At 38.6% G+C, this 13,165-nt stretch overlaps 1 long non-coding RNA gene across 1 annotated transcript in view; it reads right to left on the bottom strand.

Moving 5' to 3' along the window:
• Nucleotides 1-437: 437 nt before the first annotated feature.
• Nucleotides 438-13,165, bottom strand: part of LOC139181154 (uncharacterized) — a 94,442-nt gene continuing 81,714 nt past the window's right edge. The window contains exon 3 of the long non-coding RNA XR_011565244.1: nucleotides 438-1,366. This is a non-coding gene — a long non-coding RNA (uncharacterized lncRNA). The remainder of the gene's footprint in view (nucleotides 1,367-13,165) is intronic.

Raw genomic sequence — 13,165 nt, forward strand, 5'->3', positions numbered from 1 at the left:
TGTATAGTTTCCTGAGATAATTTGGAAAGATCAAGATCCAGTTGCCAATGTTGTTGTTTCCTTTTTAGTGAAATAGGCATAATGAATCATCTTAACTGCCACCACAGGATTCTTTTGACTCTCATATAATAAAATATGGAGAAAGGTCCTGATAAAAGAAATATCCTATGGAAATATAAAATATTTTTATTTTAGAAATCATCAAATATTTGTTTCACATTCTTTTAATAAGTTGAAAGCATACTAAAAATTATTAATCAATAACCCTATCTGGTAAATAGTAGCTTCAATAACAAAGATAAAAGCATACAATGAGTAAAAGTGAATGGAAGTATATTTCCTTCGCATGCAAGTTCGACATCCAGACTGGAGGTGTGGCTTAATGCCAACAAGATATTCAGTGGTGAAGGTGCTGTCAACATTGGTGCTTTGCCATCCCCTAGTATACAGCCCTCCTCTGCATGCTCATAGCTGTCCCCTGCCTTGATTGGCTTCTAGCTTATGTGAAGAGGAGACAGAGGAATCCAGATGAAGCAAAAATTGCTTGTGCTCATATTTTATTAGCAAGAATTTAGTTGAGCGACCACATGTAACTACAAAGGAGACTGGGTACTGTGGTCCCCAGTTGGGTTGCCCTGAGTAACCAGGGAGAAAAGTACAATAGATTTAGAGGGCACAAGTAACAGTCAAATGTACACCCTACACAAGACATCTGGTCACTTGGAACCACTTGATGTAGCAATAATACTTGAAGTAATTTCCTAGAATTCATGATTAAATTTGCTTTGTATCAAAGTCATGTTGTTTATCTCTTTCTATGTGTTCACTTCAGTTCAGTTCAGTCGCTCAGTCGTGTCCAACTCTTTGCAACCCCATGAATCGCAGCACACCAGGCCTCCCTGTCCATCACCAACTCCCGGAGTTCACTCAGACTCACGTCCATCAAGTCGGTGATGCCATCTAGCCATCTCATCCTCTGTCGTCCCCTTCTCCTCCTGCCTCCAATCCCTCCCAGCATCAGAGTCTTTTTCAGTGAGTCAACTCTTCACATGAGGTGGCCAAAGTACTGGAGTTTCAGCTTTAGCATCATTCCTTCCAAAGAAATCCCAGGGCTGATCTCCTTCAGAATGGACTAGTTGGATCTCTTTGCAGTAGGTGTTCTTTATTCTAAAAACTATACTTTAGTATAAGACAAAAAGAACAGTTGTGGCAAGTTTTCTGCATTGTACAGGGATTTCATCTCTTCTAGTCACAAAAGAACTCTGCTTCATCATCAGATGTCTTGCTTGTCAATAGCTCCCTGTGTGAAACTTCACAAGAGCTATAGAAGTAGTTAATGTTTGAAGTTAGGTAACTTTGATGGTGTCTGTAAGGAATAGTGGGGAAAAAAAGAGAGAGGAGAGTGTTTGAACTGTTTCAGAGAAAAACATATTTTGTACAGAAAGCCTATAATACAACTTAAAGATTTGGCAAAATGCCCACAAGGTAGCTTAATATGCTTTAGTAATGGGAGGTTGCTTTAATACTGCTCATGAGGAAGCAATTCCTTTGTTAAAGGGCTTTCCAAGTGAATGAGTATGCCCTGTGCTTACCTTCAGAGGCCTTCCATTCCTCTAGAACTCATGTTAATTGCTTAATGCATGCCTGGAGACAGACATAACCTTGATTTCCCAAAAAAAAACAACTTCACCTTTGATTTGAAAAATGGACTTAACAGGTCAACCCATTAAGCCTTTCCTTGTTGTTTGGTAATATTGCCAGGATTAGGAATAACCTCACACTACTGAAAATTCCATCTGTTTCAAGAAGCATGTGGTTTGCAACAGAAGGTCTTCAATCTAATTTCAAAATGTCCATGGCTGCTATAAATTACTTTGGGCAGAAAGGTGGTAGCAGACAAAGTTCCTGTGAAATACATAATTTTAAATGTCATGGAGGGAATCAATAATCAAGATTTGTGACATAAAGTTTTTTTTAGCAGATACAAGAATGAGAAAAGGCTCTATAAATTCCCTAAGGTCTTCTCTCTGAGCCCCAAAAAGGAATTAATAGTGAGTGAACTGGATGACAGACCCGAAAAGATTACAATAATTCCTTCATGATTTGAAGTATGAAAAATAATGGGAAGTTGTAAGACTGTGTCAGAGTCATTAAGCAACTCTTTCAGAAATTGTGAAAAAGAAGGATGGCAGGAAGTCATCATATTGAGAAAGCAGATGTACTTTTCTGAAAGTAAGTCTTTTACAAAAATATAGCATTCAAAAAACAGACACAAGAAAACATTGGGAGGTGTTACATAGGTCTATTACCTTGACTGGTGATGGTATCACAAGTGTTTCAGTTCAGTTCAGTTCTGTCACTCAGTCGTGTCTGACTCTTTGCAGCCCCATGGACTGCAGCACACCAGCCTTCCCTGTCCATCACCAACTCCTGGAGTTTGCTCAAACTCATGTCCATCTAGTCAGTGATGCCATCCAACCATCTCATCCTCTGTCTTCCCCTTATCCTCCTGCCTTCAGTCTTTCCCAGCATCAGGGTCTTTTCCAAGGAGTCAGTTCTTTGCATCAGGTGGCCAAAATATTGGAGTTTCAGCTTCATATCAGTCCTTCCAATGAATATTCAGGACTGATTTCCTTTAGGATGGACTGGTTTGATTTCTTTGCAGTTCAAGGGACTCTCAAGAGTTTTCTCCAACCCCACAGTTCAAAAGCATCAATTCTTCTGCACTCAGCTTTCTTTATAGTCCAACTGTGACATCCATACACAACTACTGGAAAAACAGTAGTTTTGACTAGACGGACCTTTGTTGGCAAAGTAACATCTCTGCTTTTTAATATGCTGTCTAGGTTGGTCATGGCTTTTCTTCCAAACAAGTATTTCCCTATGTCCAGACTTGTGTGTATTGAATTATACACATGAAGTATGTGTAGTTTGTACATCAATTATACTTCAGTATGCTATTGAAAATATAAGATGTGCAGAAAAGTGCCCAAAACTTAATGGAACAGCATGGTACATTTTCAGAGAGTAAATACCTACATATACCCACCAATCTGATAAAAAAATATAGCATTACCAATACCTTTGAGGCCCCACTCATGCTCACTTCCACTAAGTACCATCATGAAGTAACCATCCTGATTTCTAACACTTATATTAGTGTCGCCTTGTCTTGGACTTTATATAAATGTAATTATATGCTGTATACTCTGCCCAGTTATTTTTAAAAACTTTTTTTTATATTGGAGTATAGTAAGTTAACAATGTTGTGATATTTTCAGGTGGACAGCAAAGGGACTCAGCTATACATATACCTGTATCCATTCTCCCCTAGATTTCCCCCCCATCTTGTCACATAACATTGACCAGGGTTCTATGTGCTATACAGTAGGACCTTGTTGGTTATCCATTGTAAATATAGTAGTGTGTACATGTCCATCCCAAACTCCCTATCCCTTCCGCCTATCCTTCCCACCATCCCTCCCCCCAGCAACCATAAGTTTGTTCTCTAAGTCTATTTTGTAAATAAGTTCATTTGTACTGTTTCTTTTTAGATTCCACATATAAGGGATGTAATACAATATTTTTCCTTTTCTAACTTCACTCAGCATTACTATCTCTAGGTCCATCCATGTTGCCACAGATGGCATTATTTCATTCTTTTTAATGGCTAGTAATATTTTTTGTATATATGTACCGCATCTTCTTTATCCATTCCTCTGTCAATCAACACATAGGTTGCTTCCATGTCTTTTGCTTGGCTTCTTTTGTTGAATATTATGTTGATGCTCATCTGTGTTATGGAACATGGCAGTAATTTAATCCTTCTCATTGCCATATAGAGTTCAGTTGTGAATATTCCTCATTTTGTTTATTCTCTAGAGTTGATATGCATTTAGATTGCTTCCAATTTGGAGATCATATGAATAATACTTCTCTGAATGCCTTTGTATACATCTTTTGATGGATGTACCTACAAACATTAGAGTTATATACTTAGTAGTTGAGTTCCTGTGTCACAGAGTGTACCTGTGTTCAGATTTAGAAGCTACTGCCAAGGAGATTTGCAAAGCAGTTATGCCAAAGTAAACTCCCACTGGCAGGATACGAAGGTTCCAGTTACTCTACAGCCTCAACAATCCTTTAAATTGTCAGGCATTTTAGTTTTCTGCATTCTGATTTCCATAGGCTTATAACTCCTGTTATAAGCCTGTTAAAAAGCCTGTTTACAGGCTTTTTCCTGTAAACTTGCATTTAAAGATATAATAATAGATATTATTTATTTATAAATGTATATTTAAATATGATTTAAACATAAGGACATAAGAATAGGTTAATCTGTATATGATTTAGGGGCAGTAAATTAATTGTATAAATATCAATCATTGCAAATTTCACACGGTTCATGTGTATATAGAGAGAGTGCAAAAGTGAAAGAGAGAAATCTATATATACACATATTTTCCTCTCTCTCTTTTGATATATAGGAATAAAGATTGATTTTGGTTGGTGACTTATTTATATACTTTATCTTAATAGCAGTTGGTTTTAGTAAACATTTAATGACTTTCATTATCCTTTATTTAGGAGCCAAATGAAACATTTTCTACATTTACAATCCAATGATTGGTTATATCATAAAATAAAATCATTGAGAAAAACAGTTTAAATTAATAACACATGCTGGGTCTCTATCACAAAGTTTGATTCAAGAAGTTTATTTTCTTTTTCATTTAAAGAGTTGGATCATTATGCTGCAACTAATGGGAAATAAATACATTTTTAAAGTTTTGCAATAATGATCTCACACTGCTGCATTATTCTTAATTATAAAATGTTACAGTTGATTTCATTCAGTGTTTATCTATACAACAAGGGTTTAATTTTAAATAGATGTAAACCCTTCATTAAAGCTCAAAAAATTCAGCTTATTCCCATTGTTCAGCAATTATATAAAGTCTGTCATTTAAGACCCACAGGTATACTGCTAAAGAAGTAATTGATATAAAAATAAAAATGTCCTTTATTTTACTATAGGGCTTCCCAGGTGGTGCTAGTGGTAAAGAATCCACCTGCCAATGCAGGAGACATAAGAGACACTTGTTCGATCCCTGGATTGGGAAGATCCCCTGGAGGAAGGCATGGCAACCCACTCAAGTATTCTTCCTGGAGAATTCCATGGACAGAGGAGCCTGGCAGGCTATAGTCCATAGGGTCACACAGAGTCGGACATGATTAAAGTGACTTAGCATGCATATTTCACTATATCGAGCCTTCCTAGAGGGAAGGGAAAGTGTTAGTGTTAGTTGCTCAATCGTGTCTGACTCTTTGCAACCCCATGGACTGGGGTCTGCCAGGCTCCTTTGTCCATGGAATTGTTCAGGCAAGAATAGTGGAGTGGGTTGCCATTCTCTTCTCCAGGGGATCTTCCCAACCCAGGGATTGAACCCAGTTCTCCTGCATGCAGGTGGATTCTTTATCATCTGAGCCACGAGGGAAGCCCCTGAGGGAAGAGCGATAGACATTAATTATCACTGTTTGCATATATCTAGAAAAGAATCTTAGAAATAATAACAAGGGCTTCTTGTGTTGTTTTTATTCTTTGTTATGATGTAGTCTGATAATAAGGTAGGCTAATCTATGCAGCCCTGAAAGGGTCTAAGGTTAGAACCACTGAGTATGGAAAATGGACCCACAGATTAGTACCCAGTCATATTCATTTATCCTTTGAACAAATGGAGCAATTTGCCAGAAGTGCAATATTTTGTCTGCTTTGTCCAGATCTAAGCTCCAAAGTTCTTGGTGTAGACTTAGGTTTGGTCACCACTTTTCTCCTTGTATCATGTCTTTTTCCCTGTTGACATTGTAATTTCTGCCACTAAAGACAGAGTTTACTTTCTCTTTGACTTTGGGCTCAACCATGTGACTCGTTTTGGTCAGTATGTTTTAGTAGAGGTGATATAAACAGGCATGTAATCTACATCTTTGATAGGGCTTACACTCTTGCAGTTCTGCCATAATAACGAGAAGAGACTGGGTCTCAGAATGAACACATGTTAAGTAAAATGGGGCAAGGAACAATATCTAGCAGAACTTGCAGTTTGAAACGGTGAAGAGAGATTACCCACTTAGCAATCAACCTGTATACCCATGAATGTGAAAATAAATGCCTGTGGTTGCATGACACCAAGTTGTCTAGGAAGCATTGTTGTAGCAGTAAATAAGTGATACAATTCTTAAAGGCAGGTACCATGTTGAATTCAAGTTTGTCCATAGTACCTATCCAAGTACATGTAGTAAGTAGTCTACAAAAGATTATGGAATGAATATATGAAAAGACCTATTTTCAAAAGCCCAATCTTTGAGTACTTTTCTTCTCAGTACTTTATTATGAAAAGTGAAAGATAAGTTGAAAGAATTGCATGGGGAACATCCATATACCCATCATCTGAATTTGCAAACTCAACATGAACTTTCAGATGGCATTTATAGTAATTAACTGAAACTAGTTAAACTAAAGAATCAAGTATCATCATTTGTTTGTTATATCAATATTTCAGAAAGGAAATAGATCAAGGCTAGTGTGCTGAAGGATCACTGCTCCATATATCTCTATCAAGATTTTAGGGAGATTAATTGCAATGCCTAAGACAAACTCCATACCTGTTTCTCATATACATGATTCAGTTAAGTGTACAGATTGGTAAGGATAGTTTCTGTCATTCACTATCTGTCCCTGGCATAGTTTAAGAAATGCCCAAATTAATCATTTTAATACAAGGAGGAGGGGATTCTCTTCAATGGAGTGGAACTGGGCTAGTCCAGCCTTTTCTGGGCTTCCCAGAAAGAGATTTAGGGTCTCTTTCTGGCCTGCACTAGAACTTAGCGGGGCTGTGATGAAGGGGAAAATGCTATTTACATTTCAGAGCTTACCACTTCACCCAATAGACAGATTTAGTAGTAAATACAGACCTTCACGTGTAGAAAGCAAATTAAATGACTATTAAGCTGGGGTTGGAGAAGGAAATGGCAATCCACTCCTGTACTCTTGCCTAGAAAATCCCATGGATGGAGGAGCCTGGTGGTCTGCAGTCCATAGGGTCACAAAGAGTTGGACATGACTGAACAACTTCACTTTAGCTTTTGCTTTCACTTTCACTTATGAAGCTGGGGCAGTACAATCCCTCAGCACTGTGTACATCTCTTCCATGCTATGTGTATTTGTCCTTATACTGTTGGAGCATAAAAAAACATGCATTTAACTCATACTAATTCAAATATGAACATTCAGGACAATTGAGGGATGAGAGAGAGAGAAAAAATATTGCCAGTGCTTCTGCTAGTAATTCTGTTCATCAGATGTTCCCCAGGTAAAAGGTACAGTGGGAGTTATAAAAATCACTGCAGTGGTGACTGCAGCCATGAAATTAAAAGACGCTTACTCCTTGGAAGGAAAGTTATGTCCAACCTAGATAGCATATTCAAAAGCAGAGACATTACTTTGCCAACAAAGGTCTGTCTAGTCAAGGCTATGCTTTTTCCTGTGGTCACGTATGGATGTGAGAGTTGGACTGTGAAGAAGGCTGAGTATCGAAGAATTGATGCTTTTGAACTGTGGTGTTGGAGAAGACTCTTGAGAGTCCCTTGGACTGCAAGGAGATCCAACCAGTCCATTCTGAAGGAGATCAGCCCTGGGATTTCTTTGGAAGGAATGATGCTAAAGCTGAAACTCCAGTACTTTGGCCACCTCATGCGAAGAGTTGACTCATTGGAAAAGACTCTGATGCTGGGAGGGATTGGGGGCAGAAGGAGAAGGGGACGACAGAGGATGAGATGGCTGGATGGCATCACTGACTCGATGGACGTGAGTCTGAGTGAACTCCGGGAGTTGGTGATGGACAGGGAGGCCTGGCGTGCTGCGATTCATGGGGTCGCAAAGAGTCAGACATGACTGAGTGACTGAACTGAACTGACTTTTTGGATCCACCCACCCCACCTCTGATTTCTTTTACCTATGTAAGCTTCTTTTTGTTATGGGAGTGATTTCCAGTGTTTAAAAACACATATTATTCATACAATATGACTTTTAAATATAAGCCAACTGCTTAATCTGTTGTCAAACTGAGGAAAGAGAGAGCTCTTCTGAAACTGGATGAGGAACTGTCACTGAGATGGGGTGTTTAGAGAAAACCAACCCTTACAATCTGAAGCTTGATCAAAGGAAATTTTCACTTCAAATGATATCATGTGCACAGTTTAAAAATCTAACCCTCATGTTAAATTGATTTCGGCCCCCTGAGATGAGAATAAAACCTCTGTCTCCCAAACTGAATCATGGAATCTCCAGTCTGTCATGGAAATAAGACTTAGGTCCGTCTAGTCAAAGCTATGGTTTTTCCAGTAGTCATGTATGGATGTGAGAGTTGGACTATAAAGAAAGCTGAGCACCGAAGAACTGACGCTTTTGAACTGTGGTGTTGGAGAAGACTCTTGAGAGTCCCTTGGACTGCAAGGAGATCCAACCAGTCCATCCTAAAGGAAATCAGTCCTGAATATTCATTGGAAGGACTGATGCTGAACTGAAACTCCAATACTTTGGCCACCTGATGTGAAGAGCTGACTCACTGGAAAAGACCCTGATGTTGGGAAAGATTGAAGGCAGGAGAAGGGGATGACAGAGGATGAGATGGTTGGGTGGCATCACTGACTCAATGGACATGAGTTTGAGTAAACTCTGGGAGTTGGTGATGGATGGGGAGGCCTGGCATGCTGCAGTCCATGGGGTCACAGTCAGACATGACTGAGTGACTGAACTCAAACTGAAATATTTATCAAGTGTCGCTACTAATATACACAAATCATAGCTTTACTATTTATCATCTGTAAAATAATTTAGTCATTTGCCTAATGTTATCTCTTTTTAGCTAGTAGGATTCTGGACATTTTTCTCTCTTTGCTTCACTCTGAGTGTTAGCACATTTCACTGCACAGTCTTATAGATGAATGAATATCTTAATTCAGACACCATCCATGACTGCTTTCCTACTGGATCATATTGACATCCAAAAGGACACTACATGCAAACAGATAAGTGACATTTGTCAATATGAATACTTTTTTTTTAATGGCGTATAATTGCTTTACAATGTTGCGTTGGTTTCTGCTGTACAACAATGTGAATCAGTTATAAGTATACATATATTCCCTCCTTCTTAAGCCTCCTTCCCACCCCGCCATCCCACCCCCTCTAGGTCATCACAGAGCATCAAGCTGAGCTCCCTGTGCTATACAGCAGCTTCCCACCAGCTAACTATTTTATACAGAGTAGTGTATATATGTCAGCGCTACTCTCTCAATTTGTCCCACCCTCTCCTTCCCTCCCTGTGTCCACAAGTCTGTTCTCTGCATCTGTGCTTCTATTCTTGCCTTGCAAATATGTTCATCAGTACCATTTTTGCCAGATTCCATTTGTATGTGTTAATATATGATATTTGTTTTTCTCTTTCTGACTTACTTCACACTGTATTACTGACTCTAGGTTCATCCACATCACTAAGATGACTCAATTTCATTCCTTTTTGTGGTTAATATTCCATTGCATATGTGTGCCACAACTTCTTTATTCATTCATCTGTCAATGCACATCAAATTGCTACCATGTCCTTGCTATTGTAAGTAGTTTTGCCATTAACATTGGGATGCATGTGTCTTTTTGAATTACAGTTTTCTCAGGGTATATGACCAGTAGTGAGATTTCTGGGTCATATGGTAGTTTTATTCCACATTTTTTAAGGAATCTCCGTACTGTTCTCCATAGTGGCTGTATCAATTTACATTCCCACTAACAGTGTAAGAGGGTTCCCTTTTCTCCACATTCGCTCCAGCATTTATTGTTTGTAGATTTTTTGATGATGACCAGTCTGACCAGTGTGGGGTGATATCTCATTGTAGTTTTGATTTGCATTTCTCTAATAATGAGTGATGTTGACCATCTTTTCATGTGTTTGTTGGCCATCTGTATGTATGCCTTCTTTGGCGAAATGTCTGTTTGGGTTATCTGGGGTATTTTTTGATATTTACTGAGCTGCCTAACAGAGAAGGCGATGGCACCCCACTCCAGTACTTTTGCCTGGAAAATCCCATGGACAAGGCGCCTGGGAGGCTGCAGTCCATGGGGTCGCTAAGAATCGGACATGAGTGAGCGACTTCCCTTTCACTTTTCACTTTCACACATTGGAGAAGGAAATGGCAACCCACTCCAGTGTTCTTGCCTGGAGAATCCCAGGGACGGGGGAGCCTGGTGGGCTTCCGTCTATGGGGTCACACAGAGTCGGACACGACTGAAGTGACTTAGCAGCAGAGCTGCATAAGCCGCTTGCATATTTTAGAGATCAATTAGCTTTGTTTGCAATATGAATACTTTTATATTATTCCAAATAAATGTAAAGTCAGAGTATCCTACCTGAAAAACAAAACAGGGAAAGTAATATGATACAACAGCCATAACACAGAGGTGATCTAATCTGATGAGAAATAAATCTTTTCTTATTTAATCTATTGAATTTTAAGGATTGACTTAGAAAATACCATAGTACTATATAATGCTAACAGGTATTGACTGCTTAAAACAAGCCTATGAGGCAGGTACTATTCTTATCCCGATTGTATAGATGAGAAAAATGTCATGAGAAGATAAGTAACTTTTCTAATGTCATATAGCTAGTCAGTGCTAGAATTTGAATCCAAGAAGAGACTGTATATATAACCTCTCTGTCATAGACCTAGTGCCAGGTATATGACACTAATAAGTGAAATCTATACAAATGATTTTCCTTTTTGCCCAGCTAGGAATAAGAATTCTTATATGCATGAATGAGATTCTGAATATCAACTACCCTTTTGTGAAATATATTCCCAAAGCAATATGATTGAACATGAAATAATAATGGAAAAAAAGAAAAACCTTTAAAAGCATTTTTTCATCTAACACTACCTGAGGAAATAATGCACCAATCAGCAAAATAATGTTCCTTAGATGGATTATCGGCTGCAGAAGTAGCTTCCAAGGCAAGGCATAATTCCTTATCACTAACAATTCATCAGTAAAGGTTTTATGAGTAAAAAACAAAAGCACCCTTTATAGTATCATAACTGTTTTATTAAAGTCCAGATAAAAATCTGAAAATACTGATAATCATTCTAATCATGAATATCTCAAGCATACAATTGCTTCCTGAACCCACATTCTAACTACAGTTTATTGGAGGCATCATTGTCTATTATGGTTTAGCATCTTTAGGACCGGCATTTCTGGAACCCCTGAAAAGAATGAATACAGGGGTTATCTTGCCAATTACTTAGGAAAGACTGAATCTTTGTGTTTTCCTTACACCTGGAGATAGATGTGGTTCTACATTTTTCTGTGTTTTTTATTAAATTCTTAGTACTCAGGGCTCATTCTGATGCAAAGATGGGGCTGGCTATTCTCCGTTTTCTCCCTTTCTCAGGTCTGTTTTTGAACTTTGCTCTGATGTTACCCCCCTACTATTTGAGTACCTATAACTACTCAATAAATATTTGTTGAATAATGAATAGCATCACACACACAAAAACAAAACCAAATTAGTTTTTGCACACCGTCCATGACCACTTTCCTGATGGGTCAAATTGACATCCAGAAGGAAAATTTCAATCCAGCTTAAGCTCTGATTTTATTTGAGGCAATTTTGATGCAACCCAGAACTTTCAGTGGATTACACAGGTCCTGTAATAGCTTTAAGGCTATCACATGTAGCTGGAGTCTGATTCAGATTAACATAGGTGATAAAGTTCTGAGGTAAACAAACAGGGTGTTGGTTATATCCCCATAAATGTAGGTTGAATAATGTATTTTTTATTTTACTCTTCAGTTCAGTTCAGTTCAGTCGCTGAGTCGTGTCCGACTCTGTGACCCCATGAATTGCAGCACGCCAGGCCTCCCTGTCCATCACCAACTCCTGGAGTCCACTCAAACTCAGGTCCTTCGAGTCACTGATGCCATCCAGCCATCTCATCCTCTGTCATCCCCTTCTCCTCCTGCCTCCAATCCTTCCCAGCATCAGAGTCTTTTCCAGTGAGTCAACTCTTCGCATGAGGTGGCCAAAGTATTGGAGCTTCAGCTTCAGCATCAGTCCTTCCGAAGAACACCCAGGACTGATCTCCTTTAGGATGGACTGGTTGGATCTCCTTGCAGTCCAAGGGACTCTCAAGAGTCTTCTCCAACACCACAGTTCAAAAGCATCAATTCTGTGGCGCTCAGCTTTCTTCACAGTCCAACTCTCACATCCCTACATGACTACTGGAAAAACCATAGCCTTGACTAGATGGACCTTTGTCGGCAAAGTAATGTCTCTGCTTTTGAATATGCTATCTAGGTTGGTTATAACTTTCCTTCCAAGGAGTAAGTGTCTTTTACTCTTAGACCTTCTATTTAGACCCCTAATATTTGGATCTTCATGTTTATAAACATTACTTTTTTTTAACTTAAAAATCACAAAATGTTTGTTTCACCTTAATTACAATATACCGTTAGAACTCCTAAGTACAATTTGAATGTTAGGTAAAAGTACTATTTTAAAAGTTTGAATGTTATGTCCACCTCTTGCTTTTTGAATCATCAGTGCCTGAAATAGGCACCATCTATATCAGCAAAGACACACTTGACACACTTACATTGTAAAAAAAAGAGCTTTCACCATGAAAATACTCAACTTTCAAACTTCCAAGTGGATGGTTTCCAACTGGGGAGCACACAGTACTTTCGTAGGTAGTAAGAATAGGGCCTGACAAAGGATTCTAGCTAAGTCTATGTGGGTAGAAATTTCAGTCAAGAGGGAAAAAGTATCTCATGAGAAAGATATTATAGAGAGGAACACATTTTAAGTAATGCTGTAGGAAGTAGAGATAGAGCACCTTCCCAAAATTTGGCATAAACAAATGCATGTCACCAGATTATAGGGTGAACAGGCCTCCTAGCAAAGAGTCAGTAAGGAAACACCTTTTTACTAACAGCTCCCATTGATGTGACCTGTTAGTAAAATTCAAACCTCAGGATGACATGATACTCTTTTCTCATACATAAGTGAGAAAAACTTGGTAACAACATGAGATCATCCCATAAAAGAGA

Source organism: Bos indicus, chromosome X (genome assembly GCF_029378745.1).
Source record: "Bos indicus isolate NIAB-ARS_2022 breed Sahiwal x Tharparkar chromosome X, NIAB-ARS_B.indTharparkar_mat_pri_1.0, whole genome shotgun sequence".
In the NCBI taxonomy this organism is placed as follows: Eukaryota; Metazoa; Chordata; class Mammalia; order Artiodactyla; family Bovidae; genus Bos; species Bos indicus.